The sequence below is a fragment of the Myxocyprinus asiaticus genome, chromosome 4 (assembly GCF_019703515.2).
Source record: "Myxocyprinus asiaticus isolate MX2 ecotype Aquarium Trade chromosome 4, UBuf_Myxa_2, whole genome shotgun sequence".
Classification (NCBI taxonomy): domain Eukaryota; kingdom Metazoa; phylum Chordata; class Actinopteri; order Cypriniformes; family Catostomidae; genus Myxocyprinus; species Myxocyprinus asiaticus.
This window is the reverse complement of record NC_059347.1, coordinates 35225071-35239526: the sequence shown is the minus strand read 5'-3', so window position 1 is coordinate 35239526 and position 14456 is coordinate 35225071. Positions and strand designations below refer to the sequence as shown.

Genomic DNA, 14456 nt, shown 5'->3' with positions numbered 1-14456 from the left:
AAACTTTACGTGTTACAGAGTAAATGCATGAGTACTGAGTAATACTAATGAGTAACATAGCCTACTTACTGTAATATATGCAATTTTTAAAAAAAAGCTTGTTAATGCACATTGTGATTGTTACTGCTACAGTAATGTAATAATGCCTAATGAGTTTCAGTGGCACTATTCTGTAGTGTTGCCTTAAAAGTTCAATTCATGGTCTTATTCAAAAACATCTCTTCTTATAGACCAAACAACACGCATCCTCGTTGAACCCAAAACTAGCTTCAGTGTTATACTGCGGGCACTGTGTGAGTGGCACACACAGCGGGCACCCGCTCCAGTTCCCATAGCTGCGACTGTCAACTCACTGCCAAAAAATGACAGCTTTCACTGGCGTTTGTGTAGGTGCTTCCTTCTCCCTGCACAAACTTCACTGCAATTCCACAAATACAAAATTAATCGTGTCGAACAACATTAATAGGACGATACTACTTAAAAACACCACTAAGTGCGTCCGCACCTGTAAATGGCATGTGAGAACACTTACCTCACTCCATACGATTGTATTCTCCTCAACTTCACAATTTAAAGTTTTCAAACTGCTTGCGCAAAGTATCCTCTGACTGACTCACTGCGGTACATCAGTGAGTAAACTTGGTTTGACTTGCAATTGTAAAACGCGGATGTTTTGAACTGACAGCGTTATGGATACACCACAGTTGCGCGCTTCAACTGGTCGGTTTCTTCACCGCCGTGTGTGAGCCTTGAGGATGACCCTGCCCCCTAACGAGAGCATTAACCAATCATGAATATTAAGTAGGCTGCTTGATTGGACGCTGCAGGAATGTAACCAGGCACGTCAGTGCGACATAATTAATATTCATGACCTAGGCATTCACCATGGTAGGACTCATAAATTGGAAGAGCCTAGGAGTGAGAGACTAGTACAGCAGCACAGTCACGCATAGACCTTATTCACAGTAGCGCCCTATTTGATTTTTAATAGGAATGACAACGAGGCTATTAGTATACAGTTATGTAATATGTTATTATTCCTTTATTGAAAATCTATTTGTACGTATTTATATTTTTTAGCTTTACTTAATTTTCATTCATGTGTACTACATAAAATATAAATTTGAAGGTAAACTTAGAGAGTTATAAAGTAAATGAATAATCATGAGTTCATCGAACTTCTTTAGCTAACAAATCCATAAAACTAAGATTTTAAGTACTACTAACTCAAACAATCAGTACAGAACTGAGGTTGTGGGGAATACCCATAAGCCCTTGCGCTTAATTTAAGCATGTTTGTTTGGTCAGTAATATTGTTTTTACTAATACTGATGTTGTTTTACCATAAATATCTGTTTAGTGTAAAGCCACCATAAGGGTGATTAGTGTTCCATAAATGGTCAACTTGGATCCTGTTCAGTCCATGTGATTTTACCTTGCACATGTGAACATGCATAGCTGAACATGCATAGCTGAAGTGCAGCTTTATCAGCACTTCTTTGAGGAAGACAGTTTAAAGGGATAGTTCAGCCAAAAATGAAAATGTTCTCATTAGTTACTCAACCTTATGATATCCCAGTGTATGACTTTCTTTCTTCACCAGAACAAATCTGAAGAAAAATAGAAAAATATCTCAGCTCAGTAGTTCCTTAAAATGCAAGTGAATGGAGATTTCTCTTTTGAAGCTCCAAAAAACACAGACAGTCAGCATAAATTTCATCCATACGACACCAGCTGTTAAATTAATGTCTTCTAAAGCATCACGATTGCTTTTGGTGTGAAAAATATAAATATTTAAGTACTTTTTTAACTCTAAATCATGCTTCCGATGAGCAGAGGAACGCGCACGTGACATAATCGCATTGGCATTTGAAACACGCGAGAATGTGCTCATCCTGGGTGTCTCAACTGAGACATCACACAAGAGTCCGCTTGGACTCCATCCTCTTATGAAGCATTGGATTATAGTTAAAGAAATACTTAAATATTGATATTTTTTCACACCAAAAGGGATCATGTCACTCTAGAAGACATTAATTTAACAGCTGGTGTCGTATGGATGATGTTTATGCTGACTGTCTGTGATTTTTGGAGCTTCAAAAGAGAAATCTCCATTCACTTGAATTTTAAGGGCCTACTGAGCTGAGATATTTTCTATTTTTCTTCAAATGTGTTTTGGTGAAGAAAGAAAGTCATACACACCTGGGATATCATGAGGGTGAGTAAATAATGAGAGAATTTTCAATTTTGGGTGAACTACCCCTTTGATGCCTGATCTCAGTTATTAATTTCTATAGAGTCAAGTAAATTTAGTAGAAACAGTGATATAAATGTTCATTTGAAACAACTTGCTATTAGTTGCTAAATCTTATTTGTGTGACATACATTTTTAAGTACATAAATTATGTTGAATGAATTGATACATTTGTGTATATCTTACAAAGGTCTGGTTGTGCTGACATAAAATGGCCATAAGTTGAATTTTCTTCAAAAGCGTGATGCAAAAAGTGTGTGTATATATATATATATATATATATCAGTAAATCCAACATAATTTTTTTCAGTGCATTATTATCTAGTGGAGAATACATACAAAAACACAAAACAAGTAGTAAAAAGACACAAACCAAAGCTCGTAGGATCAGTTTACCCAAAATGCCCCTGGCAATCGAACAGGAAATGGAGAGGAAGCCAATCAGGGTGCCCACCCTTCCTGCTTGTTCTCCAGCAGGCTGTACTGAGTCCAAGGACCACAGAAAAAATTTTACCGGAAAACTCACCAGAGGTTAGAAGTCTGTGGTTAAACCATACACTGGAAGAGTGCCACCTAGTGGGTAGTCACTGGTATCAAGTAGGAGATCTGAAATTACCCTAAATATATGCAATAACAAAACACTGGCGCACAGTAAGAAATGTGAGTTTACTCTGCTCCCTTCTGGACATCATTGAACACTGCACTCCTAGCACTAAAGAGAAGAGAAGAGATAAAAGTAGTAATTTGCTCATGTCAGGAAGGTGTTAGTGAAGTGTTTACACTTAGTACGTTGTGGTCTTTCATAAAAGTAATTCACCCAAAAATGGAAATTCTGTCATGATTTACTCATCCTCATGTTGTTCCATTACATTAAGCCAAGGGTCGACTACAATATAATGGAAGATTTTTACTGAAATGTTTTAATGTGTTTTATAGAACAAAGGTATTTTTGTTTGTTGTGTCAAATTTTTTTCAGTGATGGTTGTCATGTTTGTTATTAAATGACATAAATCTATACAATTAATGCTTTAATGTATTTATTAATTAAAATATTTGTTGGCCAAAATGATGTTTTGATATTTGTGTAAGTTAGATTTTCAAATGTTGTTGTTTAATGACTCATTTTGTGCCTCGAAATTGTTTTACTTTTAAAATTTTGCTGAAAAGCCTATAAAAGCAAGTGCTTACATAATGTTCCCAAATGTTCACATAAAACGTACGCTACTGGTTTAATGGCAACTTAAGTTGCACTGTGACAACTTGCACCATATAGTGTGACAATATACCCTGCTACTGGGGCTTGATGTAATGAAAGGTCAAAGTGTGTTCAATGAACTGCATCTTTTTTTTCTTGGGAATAATGTTAAAAATATACAATGCTTTTTTGTAGTCAAGACATTAAGGTATTTGGCTATGAAAGTCAATTTCAAAATTAAACCTACTCTGAGAAATATTCACTAGAGTAAAAAGTGTGACAACTAACCTTGGTTTCCCTCTCCCGTAAATAATGACAGAATTTGGGGGTAAACTATTCCTTTAATAAAATCAAATTCTGCTAAATTGTCAGTAAAATGTTAATTGGAATTATCCATTATAAGGAAAGTTACAGAGAGATTATTTGTTGAAATTGCTGGCAACTCCAGCTTTATAATGGTCACAAAACAAATGAGCAGAGAGGAGGGGACAACATTTTAGATGATTTATGGGTAGACTGACAAATACAATGGGGTAAACATTAATGAAATATAAAAAACTGCAACACGATTGTGGGATCACAGGAAAATTAATGTAAACATTAATGTAACTGGACAGTCGCTGCATGAGGTGGAATGGAGGAAATCACCCACCGAGCTGACCACCAACCTTCCTGTGGACTGGAGCTGGGCTGTGACCCAAAAAGTGCCTTTAACTCTCTGATCTCTCTCATTAGCAAATGCACAAACAACATCAACAAACAAACTAACATAAACCACAACAGTCCACCCACCATCACAATATCATTCTGTCCGTCTCCCTCACTCTGTGAGAAGGTGGGATCACGTCATGCCCTGCATCCTTGCCGTGTAGAACAGCAGGGAATCTGAGAAAAGACTGGCCACAAAAGCTCCAGCACGAATTCTGAATTCCTGGCTGCTCCACTAAAGGAGAAATCCCTCTGACCAGAAGAACATGCAGGGGTGTCCAGTAGGGTCTCAGTTATCAGCCTATTCATCACACAACCCTCCCACTGCTGCCCCCTTTGGCTCCTGACTTAGTCACACCATCAGCTGTTCTCCATCAGCCCTGAATGACAGATCCCCAATCTCCCATCAGCCTCTAACCAATATGTTCTCACATCCATGAACATACCAAGCCAAGTTATGGAGGGGAGCTTGGATTTTACAAAACAAGAAAATATACAGTCAATAAGTGTGCATGTCAATAAGTTCTCAAACAGCATAGCATTCAGTCATTTATTGTTAATATGGGTCAAAATGACAAGGCACCATAATGTGATCAAATCAAATAATGATATTCAGTTTAAATATAGGCTAACTGAAAAGGTAAAACTGGTAAAGTGCACACCCCAATCTTTTGTAGATCAAATCACCTTTTTCTTAACAAAATATATGAACCCTAACCTAGCCAAAACCCTAACCCTAATACCAAAAGTCTCTAAGGCTCATCTGCTGCTACTGTCATAGTTTTAATCACTTAAAAATTCTATACTGCTGTTTGTTCCCCCCCTTTGTCAGTTTGTATTCTGTGGGTGCTGTGTAAATGTATGTGTATCTGAAAGTATTTTACTGTATGTGTGTTCAAGTCTGAGTTCAGACCTTAGTCCAAGTTTGACCCAGGTGTCCATCAAACGCTGCTGGAACACAAGGGCCCTCTCATTCCATGTAACCGCAGCTGCACTCTCTGTGGCCTTCCAGTCAGGCAACGGTCTCTTGCTTTGACTGGCCTGAGCCCTCAGTTGGCGCAGCAGTGAGCATGTTTACATGAACTACGCTCAAAACTTTGTTTAAACTATTCCAAACTCCATGAGAAGCCCATGAACTGGAGAATTGTAAGATGAAGAAATGAATTTAATCTCTGGATCGGTGGTAAGAGGAGGTAATTTTGCATTATGACACATGAAATAGGCCTACCATATATATATATATATATATATATATATATATATATATATATATATATATATATGTATGTGTGTATGTATGTATGTATGTATGTATTTATATATATATATATATATATATATATATATATATATATATATATATATATATATATATATATATATATATATATATATATATATATATAAATTTTAAAAAGTGTTTTTTTCCCTTCTCTTCTTTTTTATGATTGTTTTGGCAATATCTCACAACACTAGTGAATGATGGTCTACATTAAAAAAATAATTCTATATTTTTCCCATTTTTTTATTGTTTCGTACAATGCATATACATACTGCCTCATGTAAGTTTTGCTTAAAATACTTACTAAACAAGATAACATGACTATCAGCATTCACTCATCAGAACAATAAAAACAACAACAGTAATTATACAAAAAGTAATAATGAAAGAAAAAGGGTAATTGCGAAAAGCAATATACATATAATAAACTGTTGTGATTTCAGTGAAATTGGAAACATTAGGTTGACTTGTCTTTAGCTAAAATCAGTCTCTGCTTACCGAAATGTGAAACACTGCCCCAACTAACCAAAGCGGTAACTGTTGTTGGGCATATGAGCATGTGTGAGCTCCATTTTCCAGGTGAAATGTCTACAGAAGGGCGCCAAAAGCAAGGTGTGAAGCAAAGTGTTTTCAGCTGTACAGGCTGTAATACAGTGAAGAGGAATGGATATTTTATAAACTGTACCCCCTAACCCAAACCTAAACCTAACCATCAGGAGTAAAAATGTAACGTTCAGGGGGAAAAAAGTGACCTCCAAATGGAGCTTGTCACAAGGGAAGGTAAACACGCTTGAGCCAGTGCAGAAATGTCTGATTGGAGATGGCACTTGTCAGTGTTTGCATAAATAGCATAATGTGTCCGATCCTAGGGTACTGGACCTCTCGTAAACATGACGTCTTCCTGTGTGATCAGAGTGCTTTGTTCTGGAACATGAAGTCAGCAGAATTATAGAAAGGAAGAAAAAAAAGTTACTACCACTGTTCCCCCAACTCTTGATTAAAGGGCTTCTGTCTGTCTGTAAACAGATTAATTTGAAGTATTAGTTGATATGTTACCTTTTCTATAACTCAGTCCACATCCACTTCTCAATTGTTGGTGGTCCTTAGAATCCAACATCTTTTTCCTTTTTTTTTTAATTTTTTTTTATTTTTATTAATTTTCACAGTAATGTCATCATATAATACCAGATTTGATGTCTTGAATCTAATAAAATGAAATAAAGACATTTTTACATAGAACCTGATTGTGTCATTAGACAAATAACACTGATTGAGAGACAAATAAAACCAACCAAAATTCAGGTTTTACTCCTTTGCAGGTAGTGCAGTTCTTGAAATACTCAGATGATATGATATTTAATCCAGCTCATGAAAATCATAACCTCATGAATCCTTTCATGATGTAGCTTTGGAGTGTTGCTGCATATCTGAATGTGACGAACTGGACAAGGAGGCAGCTTTAGAATCCATATACAGGAAGTTTATTAAACAAATCAAGCAAACAAATCCAAATTGCTGAGCTGAGAGACGTAGTCGATATAACGGGCAGTCAATCAGTAACAGGCAAACAGTCCAATAAGGCAAACAAAGCAAAACAGTGATCCAAAAGGCGATATCCAGAGAAACAGGCACAATGGTCATAACACGAGACATGAATAGCAGGCAATGGAAAAGCTCAGTAAGACAGGAGTTAACTGGCAATACTTCACAAGGAACAATGGATATGCATGGCTATATACAGTGGCATGCAAAAGTTTGGGCACCCCTGGTCAAAATTTCTGTTGCTGTGAATAGTTAAGTGAGTAGAAGATGAACTGATCTGCAAAAGGCATAAAGTTAAAGATAAAACATTCTTTTCAACATTTTAAGCAATATTAGTTTATTATTTTTATTTTGTACAATTTTAGAGTAAAAAAAAAAAAGGAAAGGAGCAACATGCAAAAGTTTGGGCACCCCAAGAGATTTGAGCTCTCAGATAACATTTACCAAGGTCTCATACCTTAATTAGCTTGTTAGGGCTATGGCTTGTTCACAGTCATCGGTTGGAAAGGCCAGGTGATGCAAATTTCAAAGCTTTATAAATACTCTGACTCCTCAAATCTTCTCCCAACAATCAGCATCCATGGGCTCCTCTAAGCAGCTGCCTAGCACTCTGAAAATTAAAATAATTGATGCACACGAAGCAGGAGAAGGCCATAAGAAGATAGCAAAGCGTTTTCAGGTAGCCGTTTCCTCAGTTCGTAATGTAATTAAGAAATAGCGTTCAAGTTGAGGTCTGGAAGACCAAGAAAACTTTCAGAGAGAACTCCTCGAAGGATTGCTAGAAAGGCAAATCAAAACCCCTGTTTGACTGCAAAAGACTTTAAGGAAGATTTAGCAGACTCTGGAGTAGTGGTGCACTGTTCTACTGTGCAACGACACCTGCACAAATATGACCTTCATGGAAGAGTCATGAGAAGAAAACCTTTCCTGCATCCTCACCACAAATTTCAGCATCATAAGTTTGCAAATGAACATCTAAACAAGCCTGATGCATTTTGGAAACAAGTCCTGCAGACTGATGAAGTTAAAATATAACTTTTTGGCCGCAATAAGCAAAAGTATGTTTGGAGAAAAAAGGGTGCAGAACTTCATGAAAAGAACACCTCTCCAACTGTTAAGCATGGGGGTGGATCGATCATGCTTTGGGCATGTGTTGATGCGAGTGGCACAGGGTAACATTTCACTGGTAGAGGAAAGAATGGATTAAATTAAATACCAGCAAATTCTGGAAGCAAACATCATACCATCTGTAAAAAAACTGAAGATGAAGAGGATTGCTTCTACAACAGGATAATGATCCTAAACACACCTCAAAATCCACTATGGACTACCTCAAGAGGTGCAAGCTGAAGGTTTTGCCATGGCCCTCACAATCCCCCGACCTAAACATCATCAAAAATCTGTGGATAGACCTCAAAAAAGCAGTGTATGCAAGACGGCCCAAGAATCTCATAGAACTAGAAGCCTTTTGCAAGGAAGAATGGGCGAAAATCACCCAAACAAAAATTGCATGACACTTAGCTGGCTACAAAAAGCTTTTACAAGCTGCGATACTTGCCAGGGGGTGTTACTAAGTACTGACTATGCAGGGTGCCCAAACATTTGCTTTGGGCCCTTTTCCTTTTTTGTTATTTTGAAACTGTAAAAGATTGATATAAAAAAGTAAAATTGCTTAAATTATTAAAGAAATGTGTCATCTTTAACTTTAAGCCTTTTGGAAATCAAGCCATCTTTTGCTCGCTTAGCTATTCACAGCAAAATAAATTTTGATCAGGGGTGCCCAAACTTTTGCATGCCACTGTATGCATGTGGCAAACAGGAAATGAGCAGTGAAGGAATGTGTGATGATCAGAATTCGGGAGAGGGCTCCCTCTGGTGGTTAGTAGGATGGGTATCAAACTCAGATGTTACACTGAACACCATCCTCAATTTTTGTCAGTGTCAGAGTCCGAATATATTTTTGTTTAAACTATTAATCTCCTCAAAGGTTCAGGAAAGGTTTCCAACAAATACTGCTTTATATGTGTTTGTTTTGGAACAGATTATACATGTTTATTTAATTGTTTTTCCTTGAATAAATCAATTTCTTCTAATCCAGCAAGGCACACAAAATAGTGTTTGATTGCTCTGTTCAGTGTCATAAATCAAAGAAACTTTTAAGAAACTTAAAATTAATCATTAATCCCTAACATTCAGTAATCCATTGGCTCAAATAGCATTATTATTTTATTCTGGGTAATTACAGAAACTGGCAAAATGTCTATAATTACAGTATGTATGCTGTGGAATGCCTTGGCATAAAACTAAATAGTAGCTTAATCATGGGGCAAGTTCTGGAGTTTTGGACTCCTCCAAAGCCATAATAAAAGCATTCTTAAACATAAAATGGTTCATTAACGGAAATAATTTTCATGATTATTAATATCGAAATAAGAATATGGTTGAAATGTCTACTAATCACTTCCAGCAGAGATTGCTATAAAAGTTGCTGTTGGCCAAAGCTGGCCTCCTATAGTGCCAGAAAAAAAAACAAAAAAACAAAAAAAACAAACAAACAAAAAAATGATTAGTGCACTATAAGCTAGTTAAATCGAAAACAAGAGCTTAAAATGTTGTCTCATCCTGCAAAGTCCCTAATCACAGAGTTAGTAAATCTCTTTGCAGCTTTGGAAGCATGTGTGTGAATTAGCCTAACACAGTCAACTCAAAACAAACAATGAGTTAAATCCATGAAACCCATGGGGCCAGATTCAGGCAAGCACAGCAAGCAGCTGAAATAGATCCTTGAGATCTAACCTCACCAGAAAACCTTTAAACACATAGTTCAAGTGCTTCTATTGGTCTGATGTGAGGTTTTAAAACACCATGGAATTAAGCAGTCAGGTGCATGTGTGGGCCTGAGCGCTGGTGGAATCTCTGAAGTAATGGAGTAATTACTAATACTGGAATTATATGGGGGTGGCCATGCGCCACTGTGCCACCTCTAGCCAAAGAGGTTTGCAGCTTTTACGAACTTGACCCAAAGTCATCTGTAATGGTCTCATGTTTGCATGCTCAAATTACATTTAAAGATGCATGGAAACAGTAAACCTCACATCCAGGATGATAAAAGATGAGTGCAACTAATAGGTCAATCTGCAATATAAAGTATTTTGACAAGCAGTACCATGATTATGTGACCCCAAAAGCAATTCCATTTGCTGTATCTGCTTAAAGATTTGAGTTGGGCTGGTAGTTTAAAAAGCAACTGTTGCCTGTTTCAACCACTGCCCTAAATTTCTTCAATTTGACAGGGTTCTGTAAAAACAGTGCACAGGAGAGGAAGTCAGAGCACAAAAGTGAATGGGGCTTTCAGCCTGCTAAAGCAGAACTTTGACAGATTATGAAGAAATATTTGTTATATCCCATTTATCCCTAATCGGATTAGTGTGGTGCAATTTTGACCAGTGGAGGGAAAAACCACAGGCCCGATATATGCATGATTGCACAGCCATTCAAACGGAGCATGAAATCACATAGTGGTCAAGATGTGTGAGAGGTATCATAAACTGCTAGAACACAGGAATCTGATACGTTATTACTGTTAGAAGTTGCTGACTTGAAAGATCATTATTTGAAAAAAGAAAAAGAAAAAAAAATAAAGAAAATCTGGTTACTGAGGATAAAACAAGGAATGGCTAAATGATGCAATAAATTATTTTAAATCAACTAATAAAGTAACAACATGACAAATTCTGCATTAACATTTAAAAACCTGTCTGGAGTTTAGATTATCACTGACTTTCATCACAAGAAGGTTTTCCAATCACCATTTCAATGTTGTCCTAACCAATCAGTGACATTCCTCACATGCTACAGTGAGAAATGCAGCTGTCTGTTCAAATTGTACTGAACATTTCAGCTGCATCCAAGCTGAGAATGGAAATGTTATTATCTGGAAGTTTTGCAGTGGTGATGTGGTTGGAAATTAGGGCCAGACTCTATTTTGTTTTCTTTTCACTCGACTGTTTGGAACAAATTTTAAATAAATATTTAGCAGTGTTGTATAAAATATCCATTTGTCATAATTGAGTAAAATTAAAGATACCTTCATGGAAATTGACTCAAGTAAAAGTTAAAGTAACTCATGAGAAAATGGCTTAAGTAAAAGTATTAAAGTAACTGATATTGAATTTACTTAAGTATCAAAAGTATAATTAATAATTATAATTTTCTTTATTTATTCTTTATTTATCACACATCATGTGCCACAAACTAAACTTTTCATGGGGGGGATTTAAAATATACATTTCAAAATGTCACTATAGCTTTCACCAAGATGATATCATGATTTAAAATGTTCATTAGTTCCCCTAATGCCTTGCACAGAACAGCTATTTACCGCAAAACTAGTCACTTCACAGTGAGCCTGCTCTTGATCTCCCAGAATGCAACATTTTTAACAGCAAACTACTGTATTTAAGAATCACAGTAGACTGCTGAAGGAATTTTACAGCAATTTTTTACAGTGTAATTATTCATACACATCATATCTTGTTTAAAAGTAAAATGTAAACACATGTGATTGACTTTTATATGAACAGGTCTCCTGGAAAGGCGGGAGACTGATCGCACATAACTTCATTATTTAGCTTAAACTTATCAAATTAATTGGTCAAAAAAAAAAAAAAAAAAAAAGGAACTCACAAGAGCAGTTTCTTGTTTTACATATGAACACAAATTCCAAAATTACACAAATATTTTGTAATAAACAAATGACAAGAGCTCATGATCCCAGATACTGAACCGGAAGGGTGAACATTTGATTATGATTACAACAGAATCTTTTGAACACACACACACACACATACACACACACACACACACACAAACAACAACAACAACAACAAAAAGAAACACACTGAGGATGTCATCCAAGATTTGCCTCAGGCTTGTACAAAACATGTAATTCATGTTAGAACTCACTCACATACTAAAAATGTTAGAACTCAGTCCTTTAAAATAATAATAATACTAATGTATAATAATAGAAAATATTTTACCATTATTACCAAAGTCAATTAACTGTTGGATAGAAACTAGGGGACAGGTTTATTTTATTTATTTATTTATTTTATTTTATTTATTTTTTTTTATTTTTTTGTGGTGGTGGTGGTTTTGACGTCAACATATATGAATATTAATTAGGTTATGTGCTGATAATGTCAGAAAATACTTTACTGTGTTGATATATCTTGATGGCCAGTTCAAGCCCTCCATTAAATATTTCACATATTTAATTTGATAATCTGTACATCTAACACTATTTAATTGAATGACTGATTGATCTCATTGTAACGTTTTCGCGTCTTGTACAAGGAGCTCCAGGTTCTAATCCAACCTAAAATAAATTGTATTTTAATAAACGAATATTGCACCTGTATGTGAATGAATGTACTGTAAAATCAGGAGCGGGCACTCATCTGATAGCATTTTGCTTAACTGGACAGGAGCGCGTGCTGCGCAACAGCAGATCGCGCATCTGGATGCACGAGAGAACGTCGTCGCCCGCTGTCACTCAACACCACTGACAGCAGCTGCAACGAGCACTCGTTAAAACATAAAAATACAAATAGAAATTAGACACTTACCTGACGAAAGCTATTTCAAAAAGTGGTAGGAATTATCAAAGACAAAAAGTGGTAGGGACATCACATATCTGGACTGCAAGGTCTGGCAGCCCATTAACTTTGAAAACAAATGTTTATATACACTTGAATATGTGGCCCCCACAGCTGTCAGCTTATACAAGGCCCCTTCAATAGTGCCCTGTGACTATGAGGGCCCCCAGCCCGCTTATAGGACCCTTTTGCCTTCCTGTTTCTAATTTAAAAAGAGCCACTCATTTCTCCCTATTATTACAAAAAAAATAACTGGGCTTAGGTGGTTGGGAAAAAGAAGATATTGATATTTTATTTTGTGTGGTACAAAAGCACTGACCTAGAAACCTAAAGTTTGACGAGACTAACTATGATGTTGGTTTGACAAAACCTTGTCTGAAAGTTGAAAGTAGTTTTAAATGCTTGAAGTTAGAAATTTGTACAGGTCTTACAGTAAGAGAAAGAAAGAAAGAGAGCATCTTAACTCAGATTAAAGGGCTTGTAAATTTTGACTGCTGTAGTTTGAAATCATGAACATTCAAAAACTGACTCTTAGATCATTTAAAAATTCTGTTAACATCTACTCTAAGGGGTAAGTCTAAGGGCTTACATGATGCCTTCACAGGACTTTTCGATGGGATAATAACGGTAGCCAAGCTGTAGGGTCATTGCAAACAGAATTTACAATAAAATAACCAAATGACCACAATTTGTGTGCCCCACACCTTTCAGCCCTTCGAAGCTCTCACAATGGAGGGTAAAGTCTTTAAAAGTAATAGGGAAAAAGGGATGATCATTTCTGAATGGAACACACCCCATCATTCAGATGGGTTAGAACTCTTTACCAAGTTTCACCGAACCCATGTACATGCTGTAGGAGTGTATTTGTTAAATTCTTTATATTTAAAGTGTTTGATGAAGTTAAAATATGTCATAATGTATTATTGCCCCTTTAAATATATGCATGTTTACACATTTAGTACACATTTTGTTACATTCTTGTTTTTTGTATGCATAATTTGTAGCATTTACAAGTATTTACTTTGAGTTTACATTATGTATAACAAACGTTAAAATGGTACTGTTCTTTAAGAACAGGGGCTGTTCAGCAAACCTGTTTCTCAGTCCCGGTTCTACGGGGGTGCTTAACAAACCTGCACCCTCAATTGCAGACCAGGACAAACTACTGCCCGATTTTTAAGGAACGTTTTTAATTAGATCTTTCATTTGTCTGGCTTTTGGACCTATAGCGCATCCACAAGCTTTTAATATGCTCAGGGTTGCCAGATAATATATGCAACACACCAATCAGAGATTTATCCTTGCACAAACTGGAAATATTTCGCCTTATGTCATACTTAATTTATGCAATCTGGCAACCATACATGCGAGTGCACGCACTTTCTCTCAAGTTCAAAAAACAAACAAACGACAACTTAGTGCTCAGTAGTGCAAGGAGGGGACACCAAGTGAGCGAGGAATATATTTATTCTCTGTGTTGTTTGTAAAATGTTGAAGTCCCTCACACCTGTATGTGAATGTTCATTTATCAGTGTCATGCAGCCTGTTTTATTCAGTGGTGTGCTGAATGGGGTGCCAAACATTGACAAGACTCACATCATGACCCATGAGTGTGTAAACAGGTTGATAATGTTCTAAGAATAAAACAAGTAAACGGGTCCACTTTGCGGCCAACATTAAAATAAGCTTTTAGAATCTCTTTCCCGAATATTTTATTTTACTTTTAAACCAGACTCCTGATATAGAGCGTTAAATTGAATACTAAATTAGCTCTTGCTAGTCATAATCCGGCCCTGTGTAAGAAGCTAAATAAAT

The 14456-nt window shown here is 36.3% G+C and overlaps 1 protein-coding gene across 7 annotated transcripts in view; it reads right to left on the bottom strand.

Moving 5' to 3' along the window:
- Nucleotides 1-2681, bottom strand: part of arhgef28a (Rho guanine nucleotide exchange factor (GEF) 28a) — a 142286-nt gene extending 139605 nt beyond the window's left edge. For 6 of the 7 annotated variants that reach the window (XM_051688141.1, XM_051688191.1, XM_051688159.1 and 3 more), the window contains exon 1: nucleotides 533-726. The gene's annotated coding sequence lies outside the window, so the exon portion shown is untranslated. Of the gene's footprint in view, nucleotides 1-532; nucleotides 727-2627 lie in introns of those variants that run through there. The other variant, XM_051688150.1, reaches the window with a different exon arrangement.
- Nucleotides 2682-14456: the final 11775 nt, after the last annotated feature.